The sequence below is a fragment of the Schistocerca nitens genome, chromosome 3 (genome assembly GCF_023898315.1).
Source record: "Schistocerca nitens isolate TAMUIC-IGC-003100 chromosome 3, iqSchNite1.1, whole genome shotgun sequence".
NCBI lineage: Eukaryota > Metazoa > Arthropoda > Insecta > Orthoptera > Acrididae > Schistocerca > Schistocerca nitens.
Window position 1 is genome coordinate 610,286,348 of NC_064616.1, and position 19,613 is coordinate 610,305,960.

Genomic DNA, 19,613 nt, shown 5'->3' on the forward strand with positions numbered 1-19,613 from the left:
CTCTTCTTCAGAAACGCTTTCCTTGCCATTGCCAGTCTACATTTTATATCCTCTCTACTTCGACCATCATCAGTTATTTTGCTCCCCAAATAGCAAAGCTCATTTACTACTTTAATCTTCTCATTTGCTAATCTAATTCCCTCAGCATCACCCGATTTAATTAGACTATATAATTATTTTTACATAACAATATGATATTAAATGTGCACATTATTTGTTTCCATATTTTTACTGAGTTATCGAGCCTAGCAAAATTTATAGCTTCATGACCCCTCATGCATTGGACCAGGATTTTATATGTAACTACAAAACTTATTACTTCATAATCTCTTAAAACATCACACTTTTTAAACAAATGGAAGACTTCTTCTTTCTGCATGTGTTAGGCATTTGGCTGTTATGACCTCTTGATTGAAACTATTGTTCTCTCCACATTTATCTTCGTCTTCCTTAACAAATTCTGACCACTGAGTAATAATTCGTCATTAATTCTAGTATTATGTCGTCTTCAGTTCTTCTCACATAGCCCTTTCAGTTTTTCCTGTATTACTTAAGCTTTTCACTCCCAGCACTTCTCTAATGTCAGCATTCAGCCTCCTGACAGGTAGTGTGTACCCAGCTACTCTTCTTAGGATATGCATATCCATTGCTTGTATTCTTTGTTTATTTCTTTTTTGATACAGCCCAGCACTCACTCCGAAATGTCATAATTGGTACTGAGATCGTTTTGTAATGCTTATTTCCTTATTACTTTAGTTCTGAGAGTTTTATAGGTATTTCTGTTAACGTAATTATATTTTTTTACCTTCTTCTGTATGTCCATTTCTGTGATGAATATGACAGTATTTTCTAAGATGTTGAAAGAGTTTATATGAACAACTGTTTGGAGAGTGTTCTCATCTCTAAGGATGTCACGACCATGGACGTGCCGCGATAGTCGAACTAGATAAATATTCGTCTGAGGCATATGTACCTAGACACAGCAATCCCTCAAGATGATAGAAAACCAGATAATTGCTGTACCCAAAACAATACCAAACGGTTCTGAAAGTATTATGTATTCCAGCTACGTCTGTGTCCTGTGAGCATATCTTTTCAAAAGCAAGGCAAATATCGCCGAGAAAAGAAACTGATTCACTTTGAGAAAAATAGGCCAAATTTTATTCATAAATCTTGATATCGCTGGCCGGAGTGGCCGAGCGGTTCTAGGCGCTTCAGTCTGGAACAGCGAGACCCCTACGGTCGCAGGTTCGAATCCTGCCTCGGGCGTGGATGTGTGTGATGACCTTAGGTTAGTTAGGTTTAAGTAGTTCTGAGTTCTAGGGGACTGATGACTTCAGATGTTAAGTCCCATAATGCTCAGAGCCATTTGAACTAAATCTTGATATTGATTAATTTATCATTGTTGCGGACATTATAGTCATAGTGATTGGCCGGCCGAAGTGGCCGTGCGGTTAAAGGCGCTGCAGTCTGGAACCGCAAGACCGCTACGGTCGCAGGTTCGAATCCTGCCTCGGGCATGGATGTTTGTGATGTCCTTAGGTTAGTTAGGTTTAACTAGTTCTAAGTTCTAGGGGACTAATGACCTCAGCAGTTGAGTCCCATAGTGCTCAGAGCCATTTGAACCATAGTGATTGTAAATTACGACTGGTTGGTTAATTTGTTGATTTGAGGTGGGGACTAAACAGCGAGGTCATCTGTCCCATCGGATTAGGGAAGGATGGGAAAGGAAGTCGGCCGTTTCCTTGCAGAGGAACCATCCCGGCATTTGCATGAAGCGATTGAGGAAAATTACGGAAAACGTAAACCAGGATGACCGGACGCGGTTTTGAACCGTCATCCTCCCGAATGTGAGTCCAGTGTGCTGGCCACTGCACCACCTCGCTAAATTACGACTGTAGATACTTAAATTAATTTCAAGTATCTTATAATTGGTTCAAATGGCTCTGAGCACTATGGGACTCAACTGCTGAGGTCATTAGTCCCCTAGAACTTAGAACTAGTTAAACCTAACTAACCTAAGGACATCACAAACATCCATGCCCGAGGCAGGATTCGAACCTGCGACCGTAGCGGTCTTGCGGTTCCAGACTGCAGCGCCTTTAACCGCACGGCCACTTCGGCCGGCTATCTTATAATTGTTACTATGAAAACAAGACAAGAATCAATCTTACTTTTAAGCTTTTCTCGCTTGATAAAAAGAATTTTAGGACTTTAGTTTAATATTTTTAAGTTTTACAGCAGATGAAAGGTAGCTATACTAAAACTAGGGGTATAAAACAAACCTCTTACTTCTCTTACCTGAACTAAAAAGGCAAGGTACCTTCCGTTTATTTATTTTTGTGAGTGAATGGTAAGTGGTAAGTCAAGAAGAAAAGCTAGTTGATTCCAGTGAGTGAGCAGCTCTGACCTGATGTATGAAAGGAACGGTTTTACCAACAGACATGACCATTCAAGTGTTACTGATTTTGCAAAACGTGCAACAGACAAAGTAACTGGTGTTAGACAACCATATCACCTGATGTCTCCAGTCGACTACCTATCATTGACTACATGTCGAAAGTCTTCCGGATATCGCTATCGCCCATCCCAGGATTTGACAAGAAGACGGAACCACGGGCGAACTACGTCACATGCCTTGAGCATCATTTCATCACCCGCAGGATCTCAGGCGATACCCAGTAGCACGCTTTTTGTTGACCTACGACTGGGCTGATGTCTGTTACTTCTTTTAACAGTTAAATCATAGAGTAGAAGCCCATCCTTTAACTTATGAACATTAGGAAACGTGTTTTAGGACTATTTTCATTTACAAGTTAATGTGGTAGGAACCCACAGTTTCTTGTTAAAGCAAAGCGGACAGTCCTATAGGGAGTGGATGGCTGAGTTTGCTGGTTTCAGTGTTACAGTATTAAGCGAAAATAGTCATGCACTGAATCATTAGTTAGGCACGGAGAAAGTCCTAGGTTCACGTATCACTTACTTCATAAATTCCTCAATATGGCTTAAGTCACAGGAATTCCAGTGGCCGTAGGTTTCGGAAATCCACGACAAGTCGACGGTTTAGCGGAGCGATACCCGTCTCTCCGACGTCCAGACTCCTGCTTCTGAGCGTCCGTAGTAACATAAAATTTTGTGCCCCAGCGTAAGTTGTTAAAACCCAATTTCAAAACTATTCATTTTCTAAACCTAGAATAATAATTACAAGATCAATTGATAAAATTGCAAGGTTACTTAATCTTTCATGGCTCATAGTCGATCTCTGACAGGTTTTTATTAGCCTTAATTTGGAAAAATTTTCTTTCACAAGTAGCATTTGACACAGTGATTGTTAAAATATTCTTATTATTCTCACTTAATTGTCCAGATTAATAATTATAAAGTTGTCAACGTAAAAATCCTTCTTCTCGATGAACATCTTTCAGTAAAGAAATGTGGGGCCTAATACGACGTATTTCAGCAGTAGCAGCTGAAGCATTCACTTCGAAATATTTTCCACATAAGTAGTGAATGTTTCGAAGAGTGAATTCATCTTTTTCTGCTGAAGCTGAAGCTGAGGGAAGTCAAGTAGGTCATGAAGTATATTCATTTGTAACGTAGGTTTTTTTTTTAATTCTGATGTTAGCTTAGACACTGCCTCTAGCTGTTCCCGATGAGTTTCCTGAATTTTCTGTTGAAATATAATACATGTTGCGTAACTCCATGGCTCTCTCAGCAACTTTTGTGACTAGAGAACATGCGGCAGGTGGTATCCGAAGTCAGGTGACGCACCGAAATTTCAATGTTGAATTTTTATATGAGACTCATACAGTTCTTTATCTCAGCGCCTGCTTTCCGACGTCTGTTATGGTGTAAAAATTCTAGAATGCATTGTATATGAAGGCCACAAAATTAAATTATTTTAATCCGATTTACGATATTGCGAAAAGTTGAAGGTATATCTACGACAAAAAAACATCTGTGGCAAAGAGCACCCTACGTTTCACTGACTATCTAGAAAAACTATTACTATTACGTAATGAGCTAAATTCCTAGTGGAACTGAAATACATTGTAAGTACACGTATTCTCATCTTACTTGTACTGAAAATTTGCATTCCTGTTTTTTATTGATGCAGTCAGTAAACCACTGATTGAAGTCTGCGATCTCCATCACGAGATCTTTTTCAGTGGAAAGCATCGCCAACACCGATAATCTTTCCTGGCTCATAGAGTTGTGTAAGATTGATTTTATTCCTTTCAAAGTCAAAAATCACCTTTCTGCCTTATAGGAAATGTGAGACTTAGTTTCAATAGTTTAGAGCACTTGGTGAACGTCTTCCTTAAATTTTTGGTAATTATAAACTTGGCTGGACTAACAGCACCAGACAACGGTCTAAATCTTTTTCCCTAGGTGGATAGAAGATAGTTCATGACGTCGTTTCAGCTTATCCAGAAAGATATACACTTGCTTTATGATATCTTCAAGGAACTTAGAACAATAAAGGGGAACTTTTCTAGAAGAAACAATTATGACGCTACAAGTTAACTTGAGAAACTAAAACTATTTTTAACCTTAGGAATTACTGCATCACACACAACCTTCGGCTCTCTTTTCCTCTCTGTATCCTCAAAATTACTTTTCTTCATTGAACAGTGAGTAGGTTCATTATCACTGGTGATGTCGATTTCTTCTCGGATGTTGATAATATTTATTTCAAACGCTGAATCTGCCTAAAGGGCAGAGTGTGCATTTGTCTCTCCATGCTGTACCTTACCGAAGAGAACGTCGACTAATGACGTAAATTAAAACCAATAATTGAAGCTACAACTGCAAAGAACTTCGTTATGACCAAGAGCCTCGCAAATTGTAATTGGATTCATAACTTCCATAAATGGTTCATACAATCAATATTTTTCTTGCTGTCACGAACTATGTTTATGAATCGAGATTGTAAGCTCCACTTAGTAGGACAAGACCAAAAGAAAAAGCTTTCTGACCACCACATCAAAAATTGCGGTCCACTGCGGGCTGTTTGAGGAGTAGGCACATATTCCATGTAATTTCGAAAAAAATATTTTCACATTCCGGTTGATTCATACCCTGTGCATTTAATTTTTGTGGAGTCTCAATGGTTTTTACTTGTGTAATTCTTCTATCAAACTCGTAGCTAACGTCTGTGCCTCTTATGTGGAAGAAGACAGGAAACTGCGTAACCTTTTTGTTGGTTTACCTCTGCTTACATACTCCGCAAACCACAGTACGATGAACTGTGGAGGGTACCTTGTACCACTAACAGTTGTTTCCTTTCCTGTTCCATTTGGAAATAGAGTGACAGAACAACTACTGTCGAAAATCCGAATTTCTCGCATGTTATGCTCATGGTCCTTACGAGAGGTGTACGTTAGCGGCAGTGGAATCGTTCTGCAGTCAGCCTCAAATGACGGTTCTCTAAATTTCCGCAATAGTGCCTTTTTGAGTTCACGAAACATCTCCGTAATACTTGCTTGCTGATCGGACCCACTCGTAACAATGAATGTCTTCGGTATCTATTCCGAGCAGGTGGGGATCCCAAACACTCGAACAGTACTCAAGAATGGGTCGCCCTAGCCACCTTCCCTGCTACTTAACCTGACATACTCATTCCATTTCATATCGCTTTACAACCTTACGCCTAGATACTTAACATATACTACGCCAAGCTGCAGCCTGCTAATGCTACATTAGAATATTATGGGATTGTTTTTCCTACTCACCCACATTAACTTATATTTTTCTACGTTTAGAGCTAGCTGCCAGGCATCAAACCAACTTGATATTTTGTCGAAGTCGTCTTGTATACTCCTACAGTATCTCAACGACGACACCTTCCCCCATGCTGATAACCAGCAAACAGCCGTAAATTGCTGCTCACCCTATCCATCACGTAATTTATGTATATAGAGAGTAAAAGTGGTCTTATCTCACTTCCATGGAGCACTCCTACGGTATATTTATTCTTTTGAACACTTGCCGTCAAGGACAACAAACTGGGTTCTACTACTTACTACTATTTAAAAAGTCTTCAATTCACTAACATACCTCGAAACCTAAACCGTATACTCGGACTGTTGTCCACAGTTTCCAGTGGGGCATCGTGTCAAACGCTTTCCGGAAATCTAGGCATATGGAATTGGCTTGCTGCCCTGCATCCATGGTTTGTAAGATATTATATGCTAAAAGGGAACCTGAGTTTTGCACGATTATCGCTTTCTAAATCCGTGCTGATTTGTGCACAGTTTTTTCTGTCTCAAGGAACTCAGAGTGTGTTCAAGAATTCTGTACCAAAACGATGTTAAGGATTTTGCTTTGGAGGTATGCGGGTCAATTCTTTTACTTTTTTATACATAGGAGACACCTGCGCTTTTCTTCTGTTGCTTGGGACTTTTCGCTGGGGGAGAGAATCCACGATAATTACAGCCTAAGTAAGGAGGCAATGCCGCAGAGTACTCTCTGTAAAGGAAGGAAGAAAGATTGGGTTTCACGTCCCGTCGACATCGAGGTCATCAGAGACGGAGAACAAGCTCATATTGTGTCAAGGATGGGGAAGGAAATCGGCCGTGCCCTTCGAAAGGAACCATCGGACCAATTGCCTCGAGCGTTTTAGGGAAATCACGGAAAATCTAAATCTGGATGACCGGACGCGGAGTTGAACCGTAGTCCTCCCGAATGCGAGTCCAGTGTGCTAACCACTGCGCCACCTCGCTCGGCAGTAATCTCTGTAAACCTAATAGGATTCCATTTGGACCTGACAGCTTATTTGTTTCCAACTCTTTCAGTTGCTTCTCCATGCCAGTTTCTATGATTTCCATACTGGAGTCTGTAGACAGTCAAACTACGGCATATTTGTACGATCCTCCTGCCTGAATGATTTCTTCACCGTGGAATTTAAAGCTTCAGCTTTCATTTTGCTGTCTTCTATTGCCACCCTAGACGGTCGAGTAGTGACTGGATAGAAGCTTTCGACTCAGTTAGTGATTTTACGTATCACTAGAATTTTCTCAAGTTCTCGGCAAGATCTTTGGCCACGGTGTGGACGTGGAACTTTCACCTGTTAACATTTGTGCACTCTGTTTTGATACGAGATTGCAACAATCTGTTTCCTCAGCATTTTCCGAATTACATTTTTAAACTGATGAGGGTCCTTCCCATCCTTAATCCACTTACTTTGGCACATATGTCTCCATAGCGCGATTTCCAATCTGTTTCAACTTTCCCCCTAATCCCTCTACGTCCGTCATACTGGAGCTAAAAGATGTCCATTCATTGTCCAAGCGGTATGCTAAAAACTGCTTATCTGATTTCTCTAGCATACTCTTCCGGCCGTGTTGAAGGCTTTGTTAACTTTAGTAACCATCGTAGCTTTGATAACATCATGATCACTAATCCCTATCTCTATACTGTCACTGTGCGTTTGTGTTGACACCTGCACTCTTGTAACTGTTTCGAACGGCTGTCGTAGACGAGTAACCTTATGTTAAGGGTTTTCGCTTGCTGTTATACGCACATATCGATCCTGCACACCTGTTGCTTTTCTGTCGCGACCACTTCTATGACAGTCCTCAGCTGATCTTGTCACGAGAAAGGTGAATCACATTTGAGAGACATCACCCTGACCCACAGCGACATTCGCTGCGACGCCCACCAGCCTCATTACCTGCTCCATTTGAGTGCCTATACGCAGCCTCTGAGCGAACGTTATTGCCGTTCAAATAATCCTCAAGCAACACAACTCTCATAATGACACACAGTACAAGTACTGTAATGCTTACAGATGACGCCATAGTCTGCATATACTGCCTCCTCAAGGTAGAAAGATGTACTGTTTGCGGTACAATTACAGTACAAACAAACTAGTGTATTGAGATCATAAAGTATTTCTGGACCAGAAGGTTCAGTATTAAGGTTTTGGCAAAATGCAACATTTATTTTGACCGCTTTATTATGACTGCGGTAGGAAATTCAACAATGGTAACATTGTGCGTGGCGGGATGGCGTACTCTAGCTGCTTGTATAACAAAACGTCGCCCGCATCTCGTGGTCGTGCAGTAGCGTTCTCGCTTCCCACGCCCGGGTTCCCGGGTTCGATTCCCGGCGGCGTCAGAGATTTTCTCTGCCTCGTGATGGCTGGGTGTTGTGTGCTGTCCTTAGGTTAGTTAGGTTTAAGTAGTTCTAAGTTCTAGAGGACTTATGACCACCGCAGTTGAGTCCCATAGTGCTCCGAGCCATTTGAACCATTTTTTTTGAACAGTCTGTCAGGTTCTGATAACGCTGTCTCAGACGAGAACGAGGTACCTTCCGTGTTTTTCACAGTGATCATTCAACTCCTGACGCTGTTTTCGCCCATTACGTACCAGGCCTGGTAACAACACTGGGCCAGCCGCTGAGGCCGAGCGGTTCTAGGCGCTTCAGTCCGGAACCGCGCTGCTGCTACTGTCGCAGGTTCGAATCATGCCTCGGGCATGGATGTGTGTGACGCTCTTAGGTTAGTTAGGTTTAAGTAGTTCTAAGTTCTAGGGGACTGATGACCATAGATGTTAAGTCCCATAGTGCTCAGAGCCATTTGAACCATTTTGAACAAAACGTCGTGGGAGGAGAGACAGCAGGGAGAGTCCTCCTTAGAGTGGTGTTACCTAATGAATCATCTTTAACTGTTTCTAGTCACAGAGTTTGCACATAAAATGCAACACCCTGTGACGTCACTGGCGAATATGCTACCTGGTGCTACGGACAGGCCTCGACTCGTCCCTACTCGAAGTGCAGTGGGCCGCGGCGTCCGCCATAGTGTTGCCGTACGAGTGCAAACCTTGAGTTTGCTTCGAGGCCGGTAGTACTGTTCGTCTGTATGGGACCCTTACCAGTTGGGTCTGATTCAAGAGATTTAGAAGGTCCAAAGAAGAGTGGCAATATTCGTCACTGGTACATTTAGCCATCGAGAGAGCGTTACAAATCTCATAGAAAGTTTGAAGTGGGACACATTTGCAGATAGACGACGCTCTAAACGGAAGGGGCTGCTCATTAAATTCCGAAATCCGATCTTCGCCGAGGATGTAGAGCATATATTATTACCACCAACTTCCAAATCGCGCAATGATCACCATTCAAAGATAATGGAAATTAGAGCTCGTACTGAGGCGTTCAGACAGTCGTTTTTCCCACGCGCGATCCGCGAGTTGAACAGAGGGGGGAGAGGGGGGAATATGACTTTGGCGCGAATTGTGCCCTCCGCTACACACCGCTTGGTGGCTAGCGGAGTATATATGTAGCTGTAGAAATTCTGTCTTATGCTCATCTAGTGTAACCTCTTCTTGTTACTTTGCTTCTTCTTTGTCTTAAGGTGTCTGAAAGTTGAAACGCTTATTCATCAAGCGGGTTTGGCCTTTATTGATAAAGCTTCATCTCGTCAGACTGCAGTTGTTACGAGCATACCATAATTTTCGTCCCTTTCGTTTTTATAGGATGAATAAAAGTTTAGCTTAAGAATGACATACACCGCTGAGCCTAAATATCATGATCACCTGTTCAATTAGCTTGGTTGTCTGTCTTTGGAACGAAATACATCAGTGATCCGATGGTTTGTTGGTAAGTTTGTGGAAGTATGTGGCATCAGATGTCTACGCACAGGTCGTGTAATTCTGGTAAATAACGGGCCGCTGGTTTGCGTACACGGTGATGGTTCCCGATAGTGACCCAGATGGGTTCCATATGATTTACATCAAGTTAATCTGGTCTCCGAGATATCAACGAGGGTTCATAATCAATAATGCTACTCAAATCACTGTATCACTGTTCTGGATCCGAAACGCAGATAGTTATACTGCTGAAAGATGACGTCACCGTAGGTGAAGACATAAAGCATGAAGCGATGCAGGTGATTCGCAGCTGTCAGCTTGTCTTCGATTACTACCACAAATCCCATGCAAGCACAAGAGAATGTCTCCCATAGCGTACTACTGCTCCCACCAGTCTACGTCCGTGGCGCGCTGAACGTTTCCAGCCGCCGTTCACATCGATCACGGTGTTTGTGGAGACGACCAGCGACCTAGTGTAGCAAAAATGTGATTCACCCGAAGATCCGACACATTTCCGTTGATCTACGGTCTAATCCCAATGTAATCGGAATTGACGATATTGCTCAGTTAACATGTGAACATGTAGGAGGTAGACGGCTGCGTAGCTCCATTTTCAACCTATGTACGATGAACGGTGTGCTCCGAAACACTTGTGTGTGCACCAGCATTCGGCAGAGATGCCACAGATCACCATCTATCCTACTTTACAGAGTAAACAAGCCTATGAACCCCACGTACTGTGAAGAGTCGTGGACGATTTAGCGCACAGTGGTGTTTCACTGTCCTTCTACCTCTTACCGTAGATGCTCACGACAGTAGCTCATGGACATTCGACCAGTTTCGTCGTTTTCAAGATACTCGTCACAGGCTCTGCTTAACAATAATCTGCCCTTTGTCAAAGTCACGTATCTCAATGGATTTCTCCATTTGCAGCCCGTATCTTCGCTAGGGTGATCCCCGTCCGTGTCTGCTCCGCTTACATAGTTTTGTTACCGCGTCACGTGCCTGCAACGCCACCAGATGACATTCACCCTCGTACTAGGCAGTGGTCATCATGTTTTGGCTTATCAGTGTACTCGAGACATTAATGTCGACATTTTTTGTTCCTTATTTAACATTCTCATCACAATTGCTTCTCCTCTGATATTAACAGAAGCTGGAACCGAAATTGCACTGTAATTATCCTCCTGTTTATTTCCCTTCGTCACTTTTTAGTACTATTTTTCGGCCATAGCGAAAGATTTCCCTGCAAATTTTGCTTTTCTGATTTTAAACTGTATGCTACTCGCAGCTGAATGAAATTTCTTTATGTATGTTCATGTTTTGTAATAAGTGTTACGTTGTCTTTTCATTTGTGTTATTATCTGTTAGAGGCGGTACCAATGAAAGTAATCATAATAAAAACTGTTTTGAAGTATTCAGTTTTAAAATGAGTGTTGTTTACTCATAATGTTGATAGCGTCTCGTGAAGATTCAGCTGAATGAACTTGTTTGTTTCTTGTTAGCTTAAGGCAGGAAAACTAATATACTTGTGATAGCTACGGAAGAGGAGAGCTGCCTAAATAATTTCCACTGCTTCATATTTATCATGTATTAGTTGCAGTCGATGAATCTGGATATTCATCCGACAGACACACAGGGAGGTGAACATGACGCGCGTAAACAAGACCTAACTTCGATAGAAAAACAGATGTCACACGGCGATCCTGCTCTGGATTAGCACAAGCCAACTTTGAACAGTGCCAGACGAAATAAAGAAGGAATTTCTTATTATGCCTGATTGAAACACTCATGTCATAAATAACACACTGAAAAAAGGGAACATATTAACCAGAATCCTTCGTAGGCTATGTAGACAGTGAACTCCAATGTCGGCACAATTCATGCCGGAATGAGTGTGGACTAGGTACAAGTCAGTGAGAAGGGATTAGACCAGAGAGAAAGCAGGAGATATAATGTTTACCAGTTTGTATGCAACTTCATGGCAGAAACATTTTGTTTGGCCTACTTCTTTACCAAAGAAGTCTCTCTCTGTCTCTCTCTCTCTCTCCCTCAGCGGGTGGCAAAAATGAACGCTTATATCTTCTTGTACACGATCTGGTTTTAATGATTGCCACCACAACTCGGTTACTACGAGACATGCTCTCCCCAGTTTCGCGGTAATACGAAACGAGCTGCCCATCTTTGGTCTTTTCAGTGCCCTCTTTCAATCCTGTCTCGTAAAGATCCCAAACCGCACAACATTACTATAAGAGAGGAAGGACAACCGTAATGCAGGCAGTCTTTGATTTCCCTTTCCCAAAACATTATCTAAGTGATCGTTCCAATTTAAGTTGTTCGTAAATAACTCCTTTATATATCTATTATTTATGGTGTAATCGTAATTTAACGTTTTTGCAAAACTTTTTCCAATTGATTTGGATCTTCTGATGACTTTAATCGACGGTAAATGACAACATCATCTGGAGACAATCTAAGAGGGCTACTTAGATGGTCTCCTAAACCTTTATATAAGAGGCATTTCCACAAAGTGAGTTCCGTTTGGCTATATAAAATAAACGTGTACAGATACGGAAAAAATACTTATTGTACAAAAATCTAAAACTGTTACACTACTTTTCTACATAGCTTCCGAAATTTTATAGGCATTTGCCATAGCGTGGCACATGTTTTTGTATGCCTTCTTCAAAGAAGGTTGCCGCCTGTGTATTCAACCATGTGGTAACATGTTATTTCAGCTCATCATCATCGTTGAAGTGCTGACCAACAAGGGCAGATTTTAGGTGTAAGAAGAGATGAAAGTCGCTAGGAGCGACTTACAGTTGTGCTTAACCTTCTCTTCAATTGTGTGAACGAGTTCATCAGTAACCACAGACGCGCGTCCACTTCGTTTTTCGTTGTGCACTTGATCACGTCCTTCATTGAACAGTCTGACCTATCTTCTAACCATTGAATCACTCATAGCATTTTGTCCGTAAACATAGCAGATTTGTCGATGAATTTCTTTTGGTTTAACTTTCTTCGCATTTAGAATACGAATCACAGATCTGATTTCACACGCGTCGGTATTTTTAATTACGGCTGACATTATAAAGAAGCACTACAAAGCACACGTCGGCAGTAGCGATCTGAAAATGGCTTGCATGTCTTCTCCTTGAGTCAGAGTAACTACCACGCATGCTCGGAACTGTGATCGTAGGGCTGCCCCGGATAGAAATAGAAACGGAACTTACTTTGTGGACGACCCTCGTATATCGGAAATAGCAGAGGACCTATAACACTTCCTTGGGGAACGCTAGATATCACTTTTGTTTTATTCAATGATTTTCTGTCGTTTACTACGTACTGTGACCCTTCTGACAGGAAATCATGAATCGAGTCGCAGAACTGAGGCGATGCACTATAGGCGCGAAACCCGATTATAAGTCTCGTCTGAGGAAAGGTGTCAATAAACTTCTGGAAATCTAAAAATATGCAATCCATCTGACATTCCTGATCTATAGCACTCATTACTTCGTACGAATAAAGAGCTCGTGTGTTTTACAGTATCGATATTTTCTGAATGCGTGCTTGCTCTTTCTCAGTAAATCATTTTCCTCGAGGTAGTTCATAATGTTCGGAAACAGCATATGTTCCAAAATCCTCCTGAAAATTGACGTCAGTGATTTGGGCCTGTAATTCAGAAGATTACTCGTATTTCCATTTGTTGAGTATTGGCGTGACCGGTGCAACATTCCATTCTTTGCATGTGGATCTTTCGTCAAGCGAACGCTTGTATGATTATGATTGCTAAGTATGGGGCTATTGTATCAGGATATTCTTAAAGGAACCTAATTGGTGTACTATCTGGACTGAAAGACTGTATTAAGTGATTTAAGCTACCCCACTACACTGAGGACATCTACTATTAAGTTACGCTGTTCAAGATTCAGTTCTGGATTATTAACTTCGTCTTCTTCGGTGAGGGAATTTTCAAAAACTGTGTTTAAAAGCTCTGATTTAGTAGCGCTGTCATCGCTAATGTTGCCATGGGTGTTGTGCAATTAAGGTATCGATTGTGTCTTGCTGCTGATGTACTTCTCCTACGATCAGAATCTCTTTGGATTTTCTGTCAGATTTAGAGACAGCAAGCTGTCTAAATGCAGTCGAACTAAAACTTTCTCAGTAATTAAAGCAAATTTAATTCTATTTACATAAAAATTAAGAAGATTGTAAATTGTTAAATGAAAGAGCTATTAATTAATATGTGTCTGAGAAAGGGGCCATTTAGATACTGCTACCTGTGCCTAGGGCAGTTGACAGCAGATGTTCCGTTTGGCGGTCCCCTGTGACCATACATAAATACAGCCAGAGAGACAGTGGTAGGACACATTTCGCACCGAGATATCAAACTGTCCACGTCAGTCAAACGCTTGCGTGCGTTGTGCCTCAGATGGCGTAAGAGCTGGGCAGCCTCGAATGCGTTTTCAGTAAAAGTTGGAAGTGAACTCACGAGGACTGCGAACCGTCCTGGAAAATGCTGACAAAATCTAGTGGAAAGTAACGAGATTTTTTTCCACTTTTAAGGTGAGCAATTAGCTTTTGATGGTTAGAAGTCATGGCAACAGACCATTTTACTTGGAACTTCCCATAGAGGGCGCCCCTGAACTGTTAATACTGTTTTTTCCGATAGGGATATTATTTACAATACTAACACTTATATTTTGTAAGTGATAGCTTTTGCAGAATATATCAAACATTTTTTTCAATGTGCGCAAAGAGTAAATTGGACTTGCAGACTGGAAATTATGGTCAGTATGTTCTCCGTCGCTTCTGGCTGACCGCAAAAATAGTTTTCAGGTTCTTGTAGACGGCGAAGGTAGGTGAAAAGCACGCACAAGCAGTTTAAGAGTCTTTTCATAACAACATAATGAGGTGACGGTCATTTGATTATAACCCACCACCTCACACAGGTATAAGATAAAACATGATAATATAGAAACTGGCAGCATGGAATGGGATTAAGGAACTTAAAGTATACTATACTATAAGGATGATCAAAAAGTTTCCATTTGAGTGCGTTACTGCAACGTAACGCGACTCAGATGCGGCTATACAACGTGATTCAACTGCCTCTGCCGCTGTCCTTTTATGTAAGCCCTTCATAAACTGATTACATTTGGCACAAAAAGGTCCTGCTCATTTTTGTATAGGACTAGTAGTTTGCACTTAGCGAGCCAGAGAATATAAAAATCTCATGCATGGTTTATGAATACCAGGTAAAACGTTGCGGGTTGCATAAAATGACAGCAGTAGGGGCAGCCGAATCACCCTGCACAAGCACCGGCGTGTAGACAAGAGATTAGTGTGGCATTCATGTCTTTCTGTCTTGCGTGAGGTAAATGCAGAAATGTGAACTATGACACGTTGTTACCAAATGGGTCCAAACAGGACCAACGTGCTGTTCATCTTTCCTTGACACCCAAAGTACAAACACAGGGCCGGCCGAAGTGGCCGCGCGGTTCTGGCGCTGCAGTCTGGAACCGCAAGACCACTACGGTCGCAGGTTCGAATCCTGCTTCGGGCATGGATGTGAGTGATGTCCTTAGGTTAGTTAGGTTTAACTAGTTCTAAGTTCTAGGGGACTAATGACCTCAGCAGTTGAGTCCCATAGTGCTCAGAGCCATTTTTGAACAAACATAGGTAGACATCCATCGGAGAGTGAAGGAAGTCTGTGTGGTAACATGTCTGTCGGAAATCTCCTTTATAGAATAGTGCACCAAGTTCCATACTGCTTCATGATAGCACACATCCCCATATTGCAAGTGTCGTAACGCAAAAGTTAAGCCAACTGAAGTGAGAGACACTCGAGCACCCGCCCTGTAGCCCCGATCTCTATCAACGTGAATATCACTCCTTCGGCCGCTTAAAAAAGGCCTTTAAGGCTCGAAGATTCCTATCGGACGAGGATGCGCAGTAGGCAGTAAAGGACTTCTTCACGCAGCAGGCGAAGATATTTTACTAAACGGGTATCTTCAACCTAGTGCTTCTATGGGATGTTTATCTCAGTGATCACGGTGGCTTTGTCTGATTGGCATACCGATTTTGGACTGTACGGCCTCCAAATCGAAACTTTTTCATCGCCACATATAGTACCTGTAGGGTACAATATGATGAACTTTAACCAAGAAGTCTCAGACTTCGTAATAGTTGCAGATACTAATGTGTGAAAGACTAGAGGGTAAGTGTGAATGAGATAAAAATTGTAAAAATTATATACTTACTAGAAGTGGAACAACAAGGCAGATAAAATCATTAAAGTTGAATCAAAAAGTATTTTGCAGCAGCCAAGCAATACTGGTGTGAATATTAATTCGTGATCAAGTTTCATGTCCCTCTTTAGACTCAGACCTAGTCAAGCCAGATGCTAGAAGGGAACATCAATGAATCTGCTGTGAGTTCTTGCAGTAGTCCAAAAGTGTCATTTGCGTTAGAGAGACAGTACAATTGTGACTGATGAAAAAAAGTGAGTACCCCATTGAAACTGATATGTTGTTTGTCATAACAGTTTCACGAAGTACAACTCCAGGTGAGTCATATCTGACATCAGCATAATAGGAAAGTAAGCTGTAACCGAAGTGGTCTTCTTTTATGTTGGAAGGACTTACCGTTTTAACCGATTGCCTTTTGGGGTGAATTTGCTGACAGCCGCCTTCTTTTGTGCTTCAAGGGTCACATCCTATCCAGAAAATGTACAGCCAGCCCACAATTTCCCATAATCGAAGACTGCATTTATGGGGCTGATAGAATTCTAGAGATAATTTGCCAGTGAATAAGCTCTTAACACACATTGCTTACAAGTCCTCTCAGCCACAAAAATGTAGTAGAAGTGAGTTCACGCGCACTAAGAGAAGTTCGACAAGGTGAACTTCCACTGTTGCATACTATATAATTTAGCTTAGTCTGCTATGCCAAGGAGATGTCTTATTAACTATGAACCGCACTTTGTGACCAAAATGTAGACTGAGACGCTGAAGAAGATGACAATAAGACTAGTACGTATACATCTCGTATCCGTTCCCGTAGTATGGGTATAGCACTGTATTACACGTCCTGTCACCCATTCTGACATTAGCAGTCTGCTTCGTGCTCTAGGAGATTGGATGAATTCACACAGATAACAAACATCTTCCAACATGGTACTACTACACGGTGTAGTCATATAAATGTGACCATCCACTATTTTCACCGTCAATAACGACTCAGAGACGGCAGGTGTCAGTATTAGCAAAGGCAGAATGTCGCTGGAAATGAGCGTACGGAATTTGTGGGCCGGGAGTCCCCCATTCGGGAGCAAGTACTTATTGCATTCGACGCCACATTGGGCGAATTGCGCGTCGCAGATGGGGATGATGTGATGATGAGGATAACACAACACCCAGTTCCTGAGCGGAGAAAATCTCCTGCCCCAGCCGGGAATCTAACCCGGGCTCCTTGGCGTGGCATTCCGCCGCGCTGACCACTCAGCTAACGGGGGCGGACTATCCGAAACCGTTGCTGAGGCAGTGGTGGTGCACCACGGGCCATAGAAGGCAGGGGTGAACGACAGCTGTGGAGATGTTTACAGGTGAAGAGATGTCCAACTGTTGAGCTTCTCAGCACCCAGACGAACCAAGGGGCTACCAACAGTGTCTCCTCAACGGCTGTTCAGCGAACGTTATCGCCCACGGGCCTCCGCAGCAGCGCCTTGTTCATGCAACCGTGCTGAATGCCGTTCATCGGTGACGGAGGCTAGAATTTGCACACCAGTATCACAACTGGACGTCCACTGAGTGGCGACAGGTGGCCTTTCCAGATGACAGATGGCCCTTGGCGTGTAAGACATGAAACGTCTGGAAACAAACACCGTGCTATAGTCGTCGGGAAGGTGAAGGCCGGACGAGGGAGTGTTATGGTCTGGGGAATGTTTTCATGGCGTTCCCTGGATTATCTCGTCATTGTAGAAGTCATAATGGATCAACGTAAGTATTCATCTAACACTGAGGACCATGCTCACCCCTGCATGCTGTCTGTTTTTCTTCGGCACAATGGGATCTACCAGCAAGAAAATGAAACGTGTCACACAGCTCGCAGTGTAGGTGCGTGGTTCGAAGCGTACCAGGATGAGTTTACCGTACTCCCCTGACCACCAAACTCCCCAGATTGAAACCCAGTCAGAATATCTGGAACGACCTCGACCGAACTGTCCCCACTATGAATCTTCAACAGAGAAATGTTTCTTACTGGCGGTCACATTAATGAGACTGGACTGTGTACATATACTCGTACTTTAATATCATTAGCTGGATGATTTCAGGTGTGCCGTAGGGGAGTGTCGTAGGACCTTTGCTATTCACAATATACATAAATGACCTTGTGGATGACATCGGAAGTTCACTGAGGCTTTTACGGATGATGCTATGGTATATCGAGAGGTTGTAACAATGGAATGCAGGAGGATCTGCAGCGAATTGAGGCATGGTGCAGGGAATGGCAATTTAATCTCAATGTAGACAAGTGTAATGTGCTGCGAATACATAGAAAGATAGATCCCTTATCATTTTGCTACAAAATAGCAGGTCAGCAACTGGAAGCAGTTAATTCCATAAATTATCTGGGAGTGCGCATTAGGAGTGATTTAAAATGGAATGATCATATAAAGTTGATCGTTGGTATAGCAGATGCCAGACTGAGATTCATTGGAAGAATCCTAAGGAAATGCAAACCAAAAACAAAGGAAGTAGGTTACAGTACGCTTGTTCGCCCACTGCTTGAATACTGCTCAGCAGTGTGGGATCCGTACCAGATAGGGTTGATAGAAGAGATAGAGAAGATCCAACGGAGAGCAGCGCGCTTCGTTACAGGATCATTTAGTAATCGCGAAAGCGTTACGGAGATGATAGATAAACTCCAGTGGAAGACTCTGCAGGAGAGACGCTCAGTAGCTCGGTACGGGCTTTTGTTGAAGTTTCGAGAACATACCTTCACCGAAGAGTCAAGCAGTATGTTGCTCGCTCTACGTATATCTCGCGAAGAGACCATGAGGATAAAATCAAAGAGATTAGAGCCCACACAGCATACCGACAATCCTTCTTTCCACGAACAATACGAGACTGGAATAGAAAGGAGAACCGACAGAGGTACTCAAGGTACCCTCCACCACACACCGTCGGGTGGCTTGCGGAGTATGGATGTAGATGTAGATGTAGATGAGTGGAATTTTTGTACAGCTGACGACCTACACCAGTTTATGTGGCGTGAGTAGGACGAAACATCAAGAAAGGGGATAAAATGATACATATTAGTTACGCAGCTGTTTTAGTATTTCTGAGCGGTTTCCACAAACATCATTTAATATCATCGCATCTTCATTGATTTAGTCACGCATGCCACCTATTCTAGATGAGTGTAAACAGCAGTAAGACCGTAATTATGGTTCAGGGTGCCAACACAAACCCGAATATCACACTAGATGGCTCTACTCTGCAAGTCGTAGATAACTTCTGCTATCTTGGATCTACTATAGAATCAAACATGTCTGTTGACAAGGAAATTGATGCTCGCATTGGAAGAGCTGCGACAACTTTTGGCAAACTCTCTACACGTGTTTGGAAAAACAACAAACTCTCTTTGACCACCAAAATTCTTGTATATCAAACTTTCGTCCTCAGCATCCTTTTGTATGCATCAGAAACATAGAATATCTATGCCAAAGAAGAATGTCGCCTTAATGCTTTCTACATGCGGTGCCCGAGATCCATCCTCGGAGCAACGTGGAAGGAACGAGTGACCAACGAAGCAGTGCTATCTGAAACTAACTGCAACAGTATTTCAGCTATCTTGAAGCAGAGACGACTCCGCTGGCTGGGACACGTCCACCGTATGGATCCTGACAGATTACCACGTGAGGTGATGTTTGGAGAGATCTCTATAGCCAAAAGACCTGTAGGACGTCCTGTATTGAGGTTCAAGGACTGCTGTAAACGAGATATGGAGAGCTTTGGA